A 13,417-nucleotide genomic window follows, 5' to 3' on the forward strand; every position below is an offset into this window, starting at 1 on the left:
CAAAAAGCTCATTCTGTTGGATGCTGTGGGGCAAAGACACGTACACCAGCCTGATCCTCAGGGAAACCTGTGCAGCTGGGATGCCTAGCACTCGGCTCTGAAATGCCATGCATAGGCTTATGTTTTCTGCTGGAAATGAAATTACCCTCCACCCTGCAACCAGTGCCAACCAAATGTGGATGTCAACTCTGAGTCACTGGCTTGGCCCACTTTCATTTTTTATCAGGTCTCGAAAAGAGCATTAAACTTTACGTGTCTGGTGTGTCCACTGGACACTTTCCAAGAGAGAGTTGTCCCTCAGACCAACTTCCCCAACGCCTACCCCTCAGACCAAGGCACAGCAGCCCCTCCCGGTGCAGCTTTGTCTCCTTTCCCCAGGCTTCTTTCCCTTTTACTTGCCCATCCTCAGTGCCGCAGAGGCTTTTCAACACATTTCATTTTTGTCACACCATGTCCCTTTTGTCAAAACTTTCTCTTGGGTCTTAATCTCCCGCACTGTGTGTTTCAAAGGCCTTCCCTCATCCCAGTTGGTACCAGCATCCTTAACTCTAGAACCATGGTTTTTAGCTCTTTTAGCCTCAAAACCCTTTCTTCAAACAAAAATTTAACAGGAAAACCCAAAATATCAAACAGAAAAGCCAGAGCTTTGCTGACCTGACAGGAGTAGAGTCCAAGAATCCTGCCCAGCCAATTTATGCTGTTTCTTCCCTGAAGGATTGCAGGGCCGGTGGCCGAGGACATGCTGAGAGAATGCCCTTGGGCATGGGGAGTTTGCATGCCATTCTAAACCTTGCTTTCTCTCCTGGCAGACTGCCTCCCCTCTCTGCTGTCCCATTGTCTGTCATTTGTCTTTCCTCATCATTTCCTGGACCCATCTCTTTTCTGCCTCGTCACCTTCCTTCAGGTCAAGATCATGCAGTGCTGTGATGTAGAGGTAGGACATTCCCCAAAGGAGCACTTGGGAACATATGAAGATGTTTTGGTTGTCAGAGTACATGAGAGGGCTCAGTGCTGGCACTCCATGAGCAAAGGCTAGGACCAAGAGGTGCTCAACAGGATGATGCCCAAAATAAAGAACGGAGCTGCCCTAAAAATAATGCTCCTGTTGTAAGCAGAACAAATCTCATTTCACTGGATTTAGTTATTTTTTTTTCACCAGTGTTTATTGAACACCTACTTTGTTCCAGACACTGTAGTAGGTGCTAAGGCTAATGAAGGTAACCAGAGAACAAGAGGGTTATTTCTCATACTGAAAGCTTTGTGCAGTGCAGGAGACAGAACTTAACACCTGGAAACCATCATTTAATCACAGCTGCATTATATCCTACAAAGGAAAACACAGTGCGTGTTAATACAACACACTGCAGAGAGGGGTTTTAATCTGATGTGGAATAGTAAGACCACATCCCCAACTCTGGGCTTACACCAAGTAAGCCATTGATAAACCTTTGCACAGTGAGTGAATGAATGAATGAATACTCAGCCCCAGCTAATGTTCCCTCAGTCCTTATTCGCTTCAAGGGAGGCAGAAATGCCATTTGATTCATCAGTAGTTTTGAGTGTCTACCAAACAGGTTACAAGCAAAAATAATGATAATAATAAAATGGTTCCTGACTTTGGGGAGTTTGTAATCCATTGGAAGAGGCATTCCCAAATTAGATTCAGATGGAGCAGACACTTACTGAGGGTCGACTCTATGATATGAACACTCTTGCTTTCCCAGACAGCATTGAATTGCACAAATTCTGGCACCCCAAAGATTCTTCAAAGAAAATTACATTTCAAAGCTTAGCTCTCCCAACATATCACTGGCTGTTAAACTACAGCTTCACCATTATTCCAAGATAGATTCATTTTGGGCAGACCTTGGGATTTTTCTTGTCTTCACAGTTTTGCTTTGTTTTGTTTTAATTTTGCAGTCATTGGGATTAGGCTGGCTGTTCTTCTTTTGGCTCTTAAATTTTCGTCCTGCTGGAATACAGCTCCCAAGAGATGGCAAAGTGAAAAATAAGAAATCTAATTTTGTGAGACTGACATTCAAACTCTGCATATACATATACACACCCTGTTTTTCAGATCTGCTGGTAATCTTTAGAGCTACTACTGCTTTTTTTTTATTTAAGTAGAAAGAAAATAAACTTAGTTGATCAAGATTTGCCAGCATAACTGCTGTCCTTGAAGAGACAGCTAAGCACTTTGCTCCTGGAAACAGGGCATGTTCAAAGGTCCTGGAAATGTTGAGTCCTTAGTGCCCAAACTGCCAAGTCATTGAGAGGCATAAGATGCATTGGTTCCATGTCGACCAGGGCAAGACCCTTAATTCTTTAACTCAGCACAGCTGCATTTTATAATAGTCACCACTGCCAGAGAGGTTGCAGAACTCTGATAATTACTAGGAAAGAAATAACACAATATTCTTTGATGAGAAGATTACTTTGAGAATTTGATTGTATAATGAAGATGTTGCTTTGAAAGGTACTTCCTATTGTTCTGAATCTGAGACTCCCTAGCCAAAAAAAAAAAAAAAAGTGTCACTTGTTTTGACAGGCTACTTAGAAAAATTCTCTGTTTATTACATTAACTGCAGCATTTTAACTGTCAAACTATGAAAGAATGTTCGGTAGTTTAAAAAACAGAATAGAGCTTCAGGGGGAATTTTTTGGCACACTCTTGTTGCTATTGGTATTGAAAGAAAAACATACATTCTGAATGTGAAATTAGCTTTTTATGTGGTGGCAGACAGAGTGACTCACAATGCCATCCTGGTTGCGCAGGTGCAGACCTGGATGGCATCTGGGGGCAAGTGCTACTGAACGGTGACAGTTTGACGGTGCTGTTGTTGCAGCTCCGAGACAGGTCCATCAAGCACTGAATGAGCCCTTGGAGCTTATTGTTTTGATTTTGCTTTGTTTGTAAGTCTAAAAACAAGAGGTTACCCTACAGCAAATAGATACAATAGAGACCTTTACCAGCAGAAATGTGCATTTTGGCTACATTTGAGCAGGTGTTTTGGAGAGGAAGCCATGAGTAAAAAGATGTGGAAAAGATTATAAACTTGAGGTATGCAAAATATTATAAACTTGAGGCCAGCTAGATATAAAGAAGCTTCCAGTCTTCAGAATGCTCTTGCCTTGCAAGTTTTCCAGTTCCTTCTCCAAGTAAAGTGAGACATAATGCTCCACTGTTTAGAATATCTAAGACTCAGTTATGAAGGGAAATAAAGTAGATGGTATTTCCCAAATCTAATTCTAGGTCTGCAATCTTGAAATTCCCTAGAAGCCTAGAAGATTAAGTAGTTGAGAAAGTCTGTTGAACCTGAGCAGAGGAAAAAATAATGAAAGAAATTTATGTTGTAACATGAGAGAATTGTAGCGGGTTCTGGAATCTTCCAAATGGGTCCAGAACTCAGAAATTCTAGTTCGTTTATTTCATGTAACAAATTAATGTTTTTCTAACATACGCTATGGGGCATAAGGTTGAAAGGAAACAATTTAAGATGTATCAAGTGACATATGAAAATACCATGGGGAGCTGGAAAGATTGTTGAGCCAGATGTTCGCATCCATTGGTTGCCACTGTTCCACACACCTTTAGGGGGCACTTGAGGGGCTATGTATTTTCTCTTAATTATCAGAACTGTTTTAATGGGATTTTTATTTGTCCAAACTGTTTTTGAAGGTGTGGAGTTTGAAATCCTGGTAATTATAGGGGGATTTATTTCCTCAGGGGATCTCAGATTAGCACGCCTAAAATCAGTGGTGTCAAGGGTTTTGATTTCTGTTGGGATGTACCCAGAGACTGCTCATAGTCACAGAATCCATCCTCAAGTACTAGTCAGATGAAAAGCAAAACATGAGTGGAAGAGCCTAATCCTAGGAAGCACACCATGAATCCTTCCCTTCACTGCGTGGCAGATGCAGTCTTTACTTTTACTCCGAAGATAGCTGTGCCTGAAATGAGCTCGTGGAATGTACCTGAATCAGTGATTCCATTAAGTGGGTCATTTCTGGGATCTGGATTTGCATCTCCCCTGTAGAGGCAGTTTGCCACTCTCCCCTCCTGTCTGCCTGCCCAGGAAAGCAGCCATTGGATTGCTGCCAGTATGGTTCAGACTCAGGAGATGGGAGGAGGGAAGCAGCTCCCCATTCAGCTTAGGGTTCATTATAAGATTACCTGGAGGTTTTCATGACTTCTTATTGTTAAAGTCAATCTGTTGCAGAAAATTTAGAAACTACTGAAAAGAGTTAAAGAAGAATAAATAACACCTGCAACCAATCACATGTCTTAGAGATAACACATATTAGTATTGTGGTGCCTATCCTTCTGGTGATTTTTTGGTTCTTAACTTTTCACACTTAAAGATGTCACTCTCTTTTTTGGGGGGGTGGTTGCAGGGGTGTCCTGGGGATTGAACTCAAGGCACCCGACCACTGAGCCACATCCCCAGCCCTATTTTGTATTTTATTTAGAGACAGGGTCTCACTGAGTTGCTTAGCGCCTCACTTTTGCTGAGGCTGGCTTTGAACTCGTGATCCTCCTGCCTCAGCCTCCCGAGCTGCTGGGATTACAGGCATGCACCACCATGCCTGGCCGACACTCTTTCTTAAATGTAAATATTTTTAAAGGCTGCAATTTTTAAGTAGGTGCAGAATAATCCTCTGAAGGTGCCTTATTGCATTCATTTTGTGATGGTTGGGTGTTTAGGCTGATGCTCAAGCCATTTCTTCTTAAAAGGAGCAAATGATATTACTTTGGTGCTCTTCTTTCCAGAAGAAAGAGCTCCTGACCTGGCAGAAGCACAGGGGTAGGAGTGGGACCAGAAAAAACTAAGAAAGTTCCTGTAGGGAATAATAAACTGATTCACACTGAGGGAATGTCCAGGCCAGGCATGCCTGAATAGTTAGGCCAAGGCAAGATTAAGAGGGGTCTGCCATGTTGTCTGTATACCTTGGATGTTATTTTCTAGCCCTTGGGGCACCACTGAAGAGATTTAAAAGGGAGGTGTGGCATGGTCAGATTTGCTGAGGTCACTTTCTCTGCTGTCTGTGAAGAATGGACTAGAGGGGCCAAGACCGAATATAGCTAGATCTTTTTATAAGATTAAAATTAATTATATTTTGAGAATTTAATGACAGTCTTTGAGATGTATACATTTGAGCCAAGAGCCTGCTAAATAAATTGAAAGCAATACTGGGTACGAGAGCCCAGAATTCTATTCTTAACAATTTACCACTAATTCATCCAACATCTCCAGGTTACAAATCTCTTAAGTAAGCTATAAAAATGAATTTAATAATGCCTGCTTACTCTCTCCTTACTTTCCAAGGGAATTGTAAATGGAAACACATATGCAGTTGTATTTAATCATAGCCACATTTATTAAGCACACATGTGCTAAGCACTGGGCTAAACAATTATTTACTTCAATTCTTATCATGAAACTATGAGGTAATTAATTAATATACCCCCCCATTTTATAGATTAGGAAACTGAGACTTAGGTTAAGTCAGTTGCCTGTGGTTTTCCAGAAAGTGATGAACTCAGGATTTGACCCAGGTCTGTCTGACTCCAGATCCTGTGTTCTTTACTGTGCTTTGCCACCCACCATGGTGCTAAAGGGGTTCAGAATGACCTCATGGATTTGTGCCTCAAGAACTGATGAGGAAAGATGTCATAGAAATCTTATTTTAGCAGGGTACAGTGGTGTATGCCTGTAATCCCAGCAGCTGGGGAGACTGAGGTGGGAGGGTCGATTGCAAGTTCAAAGCCAGCCTCAGCAACTTAACGAGGCCCTGAGCAACTCAGCAAGACCCTGTCTCTAAATAAAATATAAAAAAGGCCTGGGGATGTGGCTTAGTGGTTCAATCCCTGGTACAAATTAATAATAATAATAAATATATGAATTTAAAGTAATTATTACAGACTAACCTCATCTCATTAAATTAACACTGTACAGATTTGGAATACAAGTAAACCATCTACCCATTTAATTATTACCATATGGAATGGACCATATACAATCTATTGTAGAAAAAGAAGTCTTCTGTCTTCTAGTTTGACAGAGACCCAGATGTTCCACTAATACATAATGGGTTATGATAATAATGAAGATTATCCTGTCCTAGGGGAGTATATGCTTCTGGAGCCTATAATTCATTTATTTTTTTCTTGTGTCCTAAGCTTAACTATGTATTGTCTAAGAGAACATGTGGGCCTGAAGTTTTAAAATTCACCACAAAACTGATTCTCTAGAAATGAAGTGCTTTTTGAGTCACCTCACCAGTTAAATTGGGATTTCAGGTGAACAATGAATAATTGTATGTATATGTTTCATGCATTGTTTTTATTTGCTAAATCTGGCACCCACCTTAGGATCATTAATTGGCTTCTCTTCACAGTCTCTTGAAGAGTCGCCAGAAAACAATTTAAAGGTACCGTAGAAACCTCTGACAACCCACAGCCCCAGGAAAAGTCCATTTACTTCACACCAACCCTTTAGCCAGAACTATAAACAAAACTGTAATTAATATTTGACTAGCACTACATGGTTTATGTGATGATCTCACATCCATTACCTTTTTGAACTACTAAATAAATCTATGAACTAGGTAGGGCTAATTACAACCCACTGTGTACAGAAGAGGGGATTGAGCTTAATAGATACTAAATCCCTCTCTTCTAATATTTCTTTTATTGCCAGTATTCTTTCCTTTCTACAAGATTGCTTCAGCTTTGTCCTCCCTAGAAGATTTACTAAACAAGCAGTGAAATAACCAAAAAAAAAAAAAAAAAGGAAAGACAATCTATCTGTCCCTAATTAATTAAGAATTGACTGCAAGGAAAAAGTAATAATGCTTCCATATACCACCTCCTCAAAACGTTTGCATGTGTATTTCACATGCATCTCACCAAAGGCGGGGTGTGAGCTATACTATGACAACATCCAAATTTGTTTTATCTTCTCAACTTATTGTTTATGTTTTTTTAAAGGAAATTATTTATAGTTGTATCTTTTAAAAGGTTTAATGTTTCACTTCTAGAGTGTCCTATAAAACACTTGGACAGAAGAATATTGGGTATATTTAGTTCCTAAACATGATCAAACTCCATTATCCTAAAACATACTCAAGGCTCAGAGTCCCTGAATGAAGGAACCCTATGAATGTCCTATGGGGATGACTTCATTTCTCACAAATGTCCCTAGAGCTTTTGCCTTTGACTACAGTTGTAGACTGTGTTAACCTCTAGTTTCCCTAAGAATCTCCATGTACACAAACTTTGCTATCAGAACTCAAAAATACCTAATTTCATCTAGTAAACTTATAACATCCTTTTCTGGGTTAAAGATAAAGTGAGGGAGTGACAATATGGCAGGAAGCTGAGCAGAGCCAGCTGGGCAGGTCGCTTCAGTGTCCAGTTACCAGGTCTCTGGAATGTCCCTGACACTTAAGAAGCAGGGTCCTGCAAGGTGAAGAAGAGGGAGAAAAATGCTTTGCTAGACACCAAACTTTCCTTTAAGGGAAATAGAAGAGTTTGACATCATTAGAATGTCTCAAAAGTGCTAAAAAATGATCCAAGCTTAAGAAGTAACTTATCAGTAGGAGAATCAGGTGGGTTGAGATGAAATCTGGCATCAAAAATAAAGCTTTCCCCCACAAAAGATAAATAAAGCATTTTTTTCTTTATTTTGAAACTTGACTGTGGCTTATGTAGTTATTTATTACCTTGACTTCTCTGGGAATTTCCCCTTTGTACTAGGTTCTACTAGGTGACAGATCTACAGGAATTGGGTTATTTGCTTTCTCACCTGCATATTTTACCCCTGACCATGCCAATGTGCTGCTTGGTGGCTGGATGAATCCCTCATTTTATCTACATTGCAATAACTGAGGAGCTCCGTCTCTGACCTTGATAAATTCCTTGATGAAACGGTATTTACCAGCAGCTTCCAATATCACCTGAGCCCTCCCATCCTTTAATGTATAAACTGCTTCCCCATCCATCCCCATTTATTATCTTGTCTGTAACTAGACATTTCTGCCAGAATGCATCCCCTGCAGAAACTAGGCCTTTCCACAGCAGGATCCTACAAATCCACATCAATGTGGCACCACGCAGATTTGTAAAGAAGCAGGGATGCCTAATATCTCTCCCTGTGACATCTGGAGAAGGACAAGTAAAGACCAGGTACATTCACCAGCTGCCACTCAGAGGAGCCAGTCAATTCACTTCCCCAGCCTTGTAGGTTACTCTTGTGAAGGTACATGGGAGTGATCTCCTCCTGCTCCGGCCCCTACTCCCTTTCCTCTTGAAAGCCAAATTGCCTTCAGTCCTTGGGACCCTTTCATTACTGTTTGAACAGGCTGGGGGCTGATTTGTAGTTCTCGTCTCCATTTTCTCCCTGACACCCCCATAAAGACCAAAGCATGAAAGGTGCTTGATGCTGCCATTTCCTATTGGAAACTCACTTTTAAAAATGCAGCTTTGTTCAGTGATTGTGGTAGGGAATGCTCAGGTTTAGATGCTCCAGGTGCTCTTTGAGGTGTCGGGGTGGATCATGGGAAGAACCTCTGTCCAGAGCGAGAGTTGAGAGACAAGCCTTCTCTGGGACACTAGATGGCACAGCAGCCCTGAGCTGGCAGCCTTGGCAAAGGTGGGGCTGGTTGCTGTTATTGCTGCTGCAAACCCTGAAATCCACCTGGGCAGGGTGAGGGGCTCACATTTTGATTCACTTTGCTGGCCACAGGTTGGACTGCCTGACTTTTGCACCATCTGGCCTCTTCCCTGGGACTTACCTCAATTATCAATCCTAATGGCACATCGAGGCCCCTGAGGGACAGAGTCCTGACTGTGGCACACCCCTCATGAATGCTTTGTGAATTGTGAATAGACTCATTTTAAAAAGAAGTCTCTTTGCCCCTCACAGTCCTGACTTCTCTCACCTCATTAAAACATTTGCTGTAGACAGGACTAGATAGTTCTTTGCTACCTGGGTGGATTGCCAGATAGCAGTGTCCCGCCCTGTGGTTACACTGGTCACTTTAGACCACAGGGTTGGTTTTGTGTTGCTGGTGTGTTTTTCTTTTTTTCCCTTTCATTTTGAATGTTGTTTGAGACTCAGAGACTAACCTGTTTTTAGCTGTTATTCCATTCTGTTTCAAAGGGCTGCTATGGGTTTCTTCATGATATTTAGTGAGTCTTTACATGTCCAGGTTGGTTACTGACAAATGGATGACAGGGGTGGAACATCCACCTCCCCCTACAGCCCCCCATAGTTGTCTCTGCAGGCTGTTGCACCCCCTAGAGAGCCTCCCCTGAAGGTGGTGGAGGCTGACCCTAGATGAGGCTGTTCGCTGGCAGTCTTTGCTTTTTGAGAGGTCTGTGGAGGGCAGGCAGGTTGAAGCTACCCTCCATTCTTCCCACTAGTTGCTAAAATAAAGAGAATGTCCCAGGAATGGAGCCACTCTGTGCCCTTCCTTCCTGGAAGAGCTGCTGCCCCCTTTCCTCCCTTGTCTCCCAAAGGGCCCAGGGTTTTTATCTGCTCTGTTCCTTGCTCTGTTCTGTGCCTCTCAGGCTCCAGGGCTCCCCTGAGAGTCCTCCCTGGGCATCATCTTGGAGCACAGGGCTCAGGTTTTCTCCCAGCAGTAAGCTCTGCCACTGTCCCCGGTTCCGAGGGGCCAAAGCCCAGCTGACCTGGTGAGGAGCTTTTGATGAGCTGCTGTGACACCGCCCTCCTGCCTCCTGTGCTCGTTGCCCCAGAGCTTGTCTTCTCAGCGCCACAGTGTGAGCCAGGTCCTGGTCCTCTTGCTGAGCTGCAGGGCTTCTAGTCTCATTTCTCAGGCATTCTACTCCTGTCTGCTTTCTATTGACCAAGAACTCCAAAGCCTCGCCATTTGCCTAATCCTCGCTTGTGGTGTGTGGTGCTGGTGGTACTTGCCTGTTTTCTGTTAGACCTTTCTCAGGGCAGCCAAAACTCTGGCCAGTAAGGGCCCACCCAACACTTGCTGCTGGTTGGTCTTGGGTAGTCAGCTCCATCCAGGCCCCTGCTGACCTTGACTTAGACTGAGTAGCTTCAGCTGGCCCAAGATGGTTAACAACTGGATGAAAATAAAACAAAACAAAAACAAAAACAAAAAAAACAAAAAACTGTATGCCTAAGGAAAATATGCCTTTTCTATCATTTTCTGGGATTTAGAGTAAGAGGTGAAATTCATCATTTTTATTCTGTCTCCTCCCTCTTTAGTTATCAGGGTTATCTTGCTTATCTACAGGAATGCTCCATGGATGCCTGACATTGTGGATAATACCTGAACATACAGAACCTTTTTTTCTGTGGTAAAATTTAGTTTATAAATTAGGCATAGTAAGAGATTAACAGCAACTAGTAATAAAATAGAACAATTATAATAATTTATTATAATGAAAGTTATTAACTAATAAGTTATTTCTGGAACTTTCCATTTAGTATTTTTGGACCTCAGTTGACTGCAGGTAACTGAAACCCTGGAAAGCAAAACCACAGAGAAGCGAGGACTACTGTAACTATTTGCCATGACATTATTCAAAGTGAGTTGAGCCATGGACACCTCATCTTCCGTAATCCTCAGTGGGAAGGATAACAGAACATAAGCCCCTATTTCCCTCAGATCACAGAACAAGAACTGGTCCTTGGTATTGCTGCCATCTCCCCTGAATTCAGCATGAATCATGAGAACTCTGGTGCACGCTCAGTTGAGGAGCCATGATGAACACCCACCCTGATAATAATGCTTTCTTCCCTGTGTATAGTGCTTCATGTACATTAACTAATGTGTCCTTTACAACAATACTGTTCAGTATTCCCATTTTACAGATACAGAAAAAAGCCTTCAGCCAATTGAGCAACTAGAAGTTTCATGATTTGGACCTCAAATCCAGTTCTGCTTCTAAGGCAGTGCTCTTTGCCCTTTGATACTGCTTCTCTTCAGAAGAACAGTTAGGAATATTGAAGCAAGTAAAATTCATCAGGGAATGTTGCAAATTACTATAGCAGTAGGGCTGTGTGCATGGAAGAAGAGAGGTCAGCAGGTCGGTGTTACCTAGGAGCAGACATCTGGGCAGAAGGAAATATCCTAGGCTGAAAGGAACAAGCAGAAAGTCTTGGACGTGAGATGGCAGTGTTTTCGAGGAGCTGGAAGGTGCTCAGAGTGGCTGGCACAGAGACCATGGCTATCAGAAATGTTGTGAAGTCAGGGGAGATGGCTGAGTCTGGAAAAGAAAAACAAGGTACTGGCTTTAAAGAGCCTGGTGTGATGGTAAGGGGACACTCCTGGGTAGATTGAGCTTGGAGTCTTTGTGGGTTATCTGGAAAGAGATGGCCAGGAAGCCACTGGCATTCAGGAAAAAGCATTATTTGGAGATAAAGATGTAAGTCTCTTCATTATATGGATTGGCATTGGGTTTTTTTCCCAGGGAGAGAAGGTAGAACAGAGTCTTGGGGGCAGAACACAGTATGAGAAGTGGATGAATGTTCAGGAAAGCAGGGAGAGAGCTAGAAGGGCAGGCTGCATGGGGGTAGTAGAGTGCCCAGGCAGTGCAGGGTGATGCAGGGCAGCGGGCAAACAGACTGTGTTTCGAAAATGCTTAAATGTTGCCATTGTTACCTCTCTTCCCTGATGCTTTGGTACAGGTCCTAAGACTAACTGGTCAAAAGTCAGCCTTGAACCACTTAAACTTTTAGTATATTGTATTGAGGATGTGATGGTTCCTCATCATGTTTTAAAACTTAGATGAAGTTTAAATATTTTAATATGGGATTGTACATTTTAAGCATACTACTCTTTAAAAAACATTAAGGGAGTAATATGGATTTCATATTGAGATTATACAAACATTCCTTTCAAACACATAGAGACCTGCTTCCAAAATTCCATCTTTGAATCCATCAAGATTTTAGAGCTGAATTCCAAGCCTTTCTTTTCCGGGCTGGGTTTTTCTCCTCCTTTTATCACAGCCCACCCCATGGAGGTAAGAAGGGGACTCGGTGACTGTTTTCTCTTTTAGCCAAGCATCTAGGAGAGTTCCATGCTATTTGCAGCTGATGTCAAGTATCAAGAACAGCAGGGCTGCTCCTTGTGCTGAAGAGTCGTAATCCTCTTACGCCTACCTTGAGACTGTCACGTTAGCTGCCTCTATGGTAGTAGATGGATGGAGGTGACTCCATTGACTTTTAAATCCCCAAGGGTCCTAGTTTTGAAATCCCCATGTCTAAGTCAAGTAGTAGATTAGGCCTCTTGCCAAGAAGGCTCCTTTGGAGCCCCCGTGGCCACAGCTTTTCTTCTTGTCTTTCTGGGTCCCATACTTCCTGGGTTACACCACTAAGCACTAGATTGGTATGCGGTTGTGTCCTTCCTTGGTGATCCTTAGCAGGAGGTGACCCTGGTCGCCATCTCCTGGGTCATGGATTTAATGTCTATCTTTGTGCAGCCAGGATTAAGAAATAGATCCTCTCTTGCTTCTATGAGAAGGGTGTCATATTCCTTTATTCACGTCAAAGCTGTCCTTGTGGAGGCAATGTGCAAGTTACGCAGTTTTCATCCTCCTGTTATTCACACCAGATCTGCTCAGCCTCCTGTGTGATAATATGATTGCAAAATTATTTAATCCAGTTAACTGTTTTAGAATATTAACAACTCAGTTCTGATCACACAGAGTACTGATCTAATAATTGACTAAGTTCCAAATGTAATTTGCTGTACCAAATATCATACTTTATTTATAAGTTTGTTTAACTTCCTATGTAAGGGTTTGAGTTTTTAATATAATGTTGATGGATTTTTTTTTCACTTACACAAATAATATATAGGTGCCTTCACTCTCACTACTTCCTTTAGCTCTTATATCTCCTCAGGAAGGAATTGTCCCCAGTTTTCAGATGAGACTGAGGTTCTCACCTCATGTGACTGATGAGTGATGGCCCTGAGATTAGAACTTGATCTTCAGATTCTAAATTCAGTGCTGTGCTCATTATCTCCACCCTCCCTGAGTTTATGTGACTCAAAAACCTTTTTAAAATTACAGTGTAATTCTGATGGAATACCATCAGAAACTCAATTACAATTAAATGTTTGGTGTAAAATAGCATTGAATAGCCAGGTCCAGTGGCACATGCCTGAAATCCCAGCAATTCAGGAGGCTGAGGCAAGAGGATCATGAGTTCAAAGTCAGCCTTAGCAATTTAGTGAGGCCCTAAGCAACTCAGCAAGACTGTCTCTAAATAAAATACAAAAAAGGGCTGAAGATATGGCTTAGTGATTAAGTGCCCCTGAGTTTTTTGGTTTTTTCTTTAATTTAATAATATGGGCTGGGGTTGTGGCTCAGTGGTAGAGAACCTGCTTAGCACATGTAAGGCACTGCGTTCGATCCCCAGCACCACAT

The 13,417-nt window shown here is 42.2% G+C and overlaps 1 protein-coding gene across 11 annotated transcripts in view; it reads left to right on the forward strand.

The window, feature by feature from the left end:
- Positions 1-13,417, forward strand: part of Rapgef4 (Rap guanine nucleotide exchange factor 4) — a 279,641-nt gene that overhangs the window by 201,517 nt on the left and 64,707 nt on the right. The gene's annotated exons all lie outside the window — the stretch shown is intronic.

The sequence above is a fragment of the Sciurus carolinensis genome, chromosome 3, assembly GCF_902686445.1.
Source record: "Sciurus carolinensis chromosome 3, mSciCar1.2, whole genome shotgun sequence".
Lineage (NCBI taxonomy): Eukaryota > Metazoa > Chordata > Mammalia > Rodentia > Sciuridae > Sciurus > Sciurus carolinensis.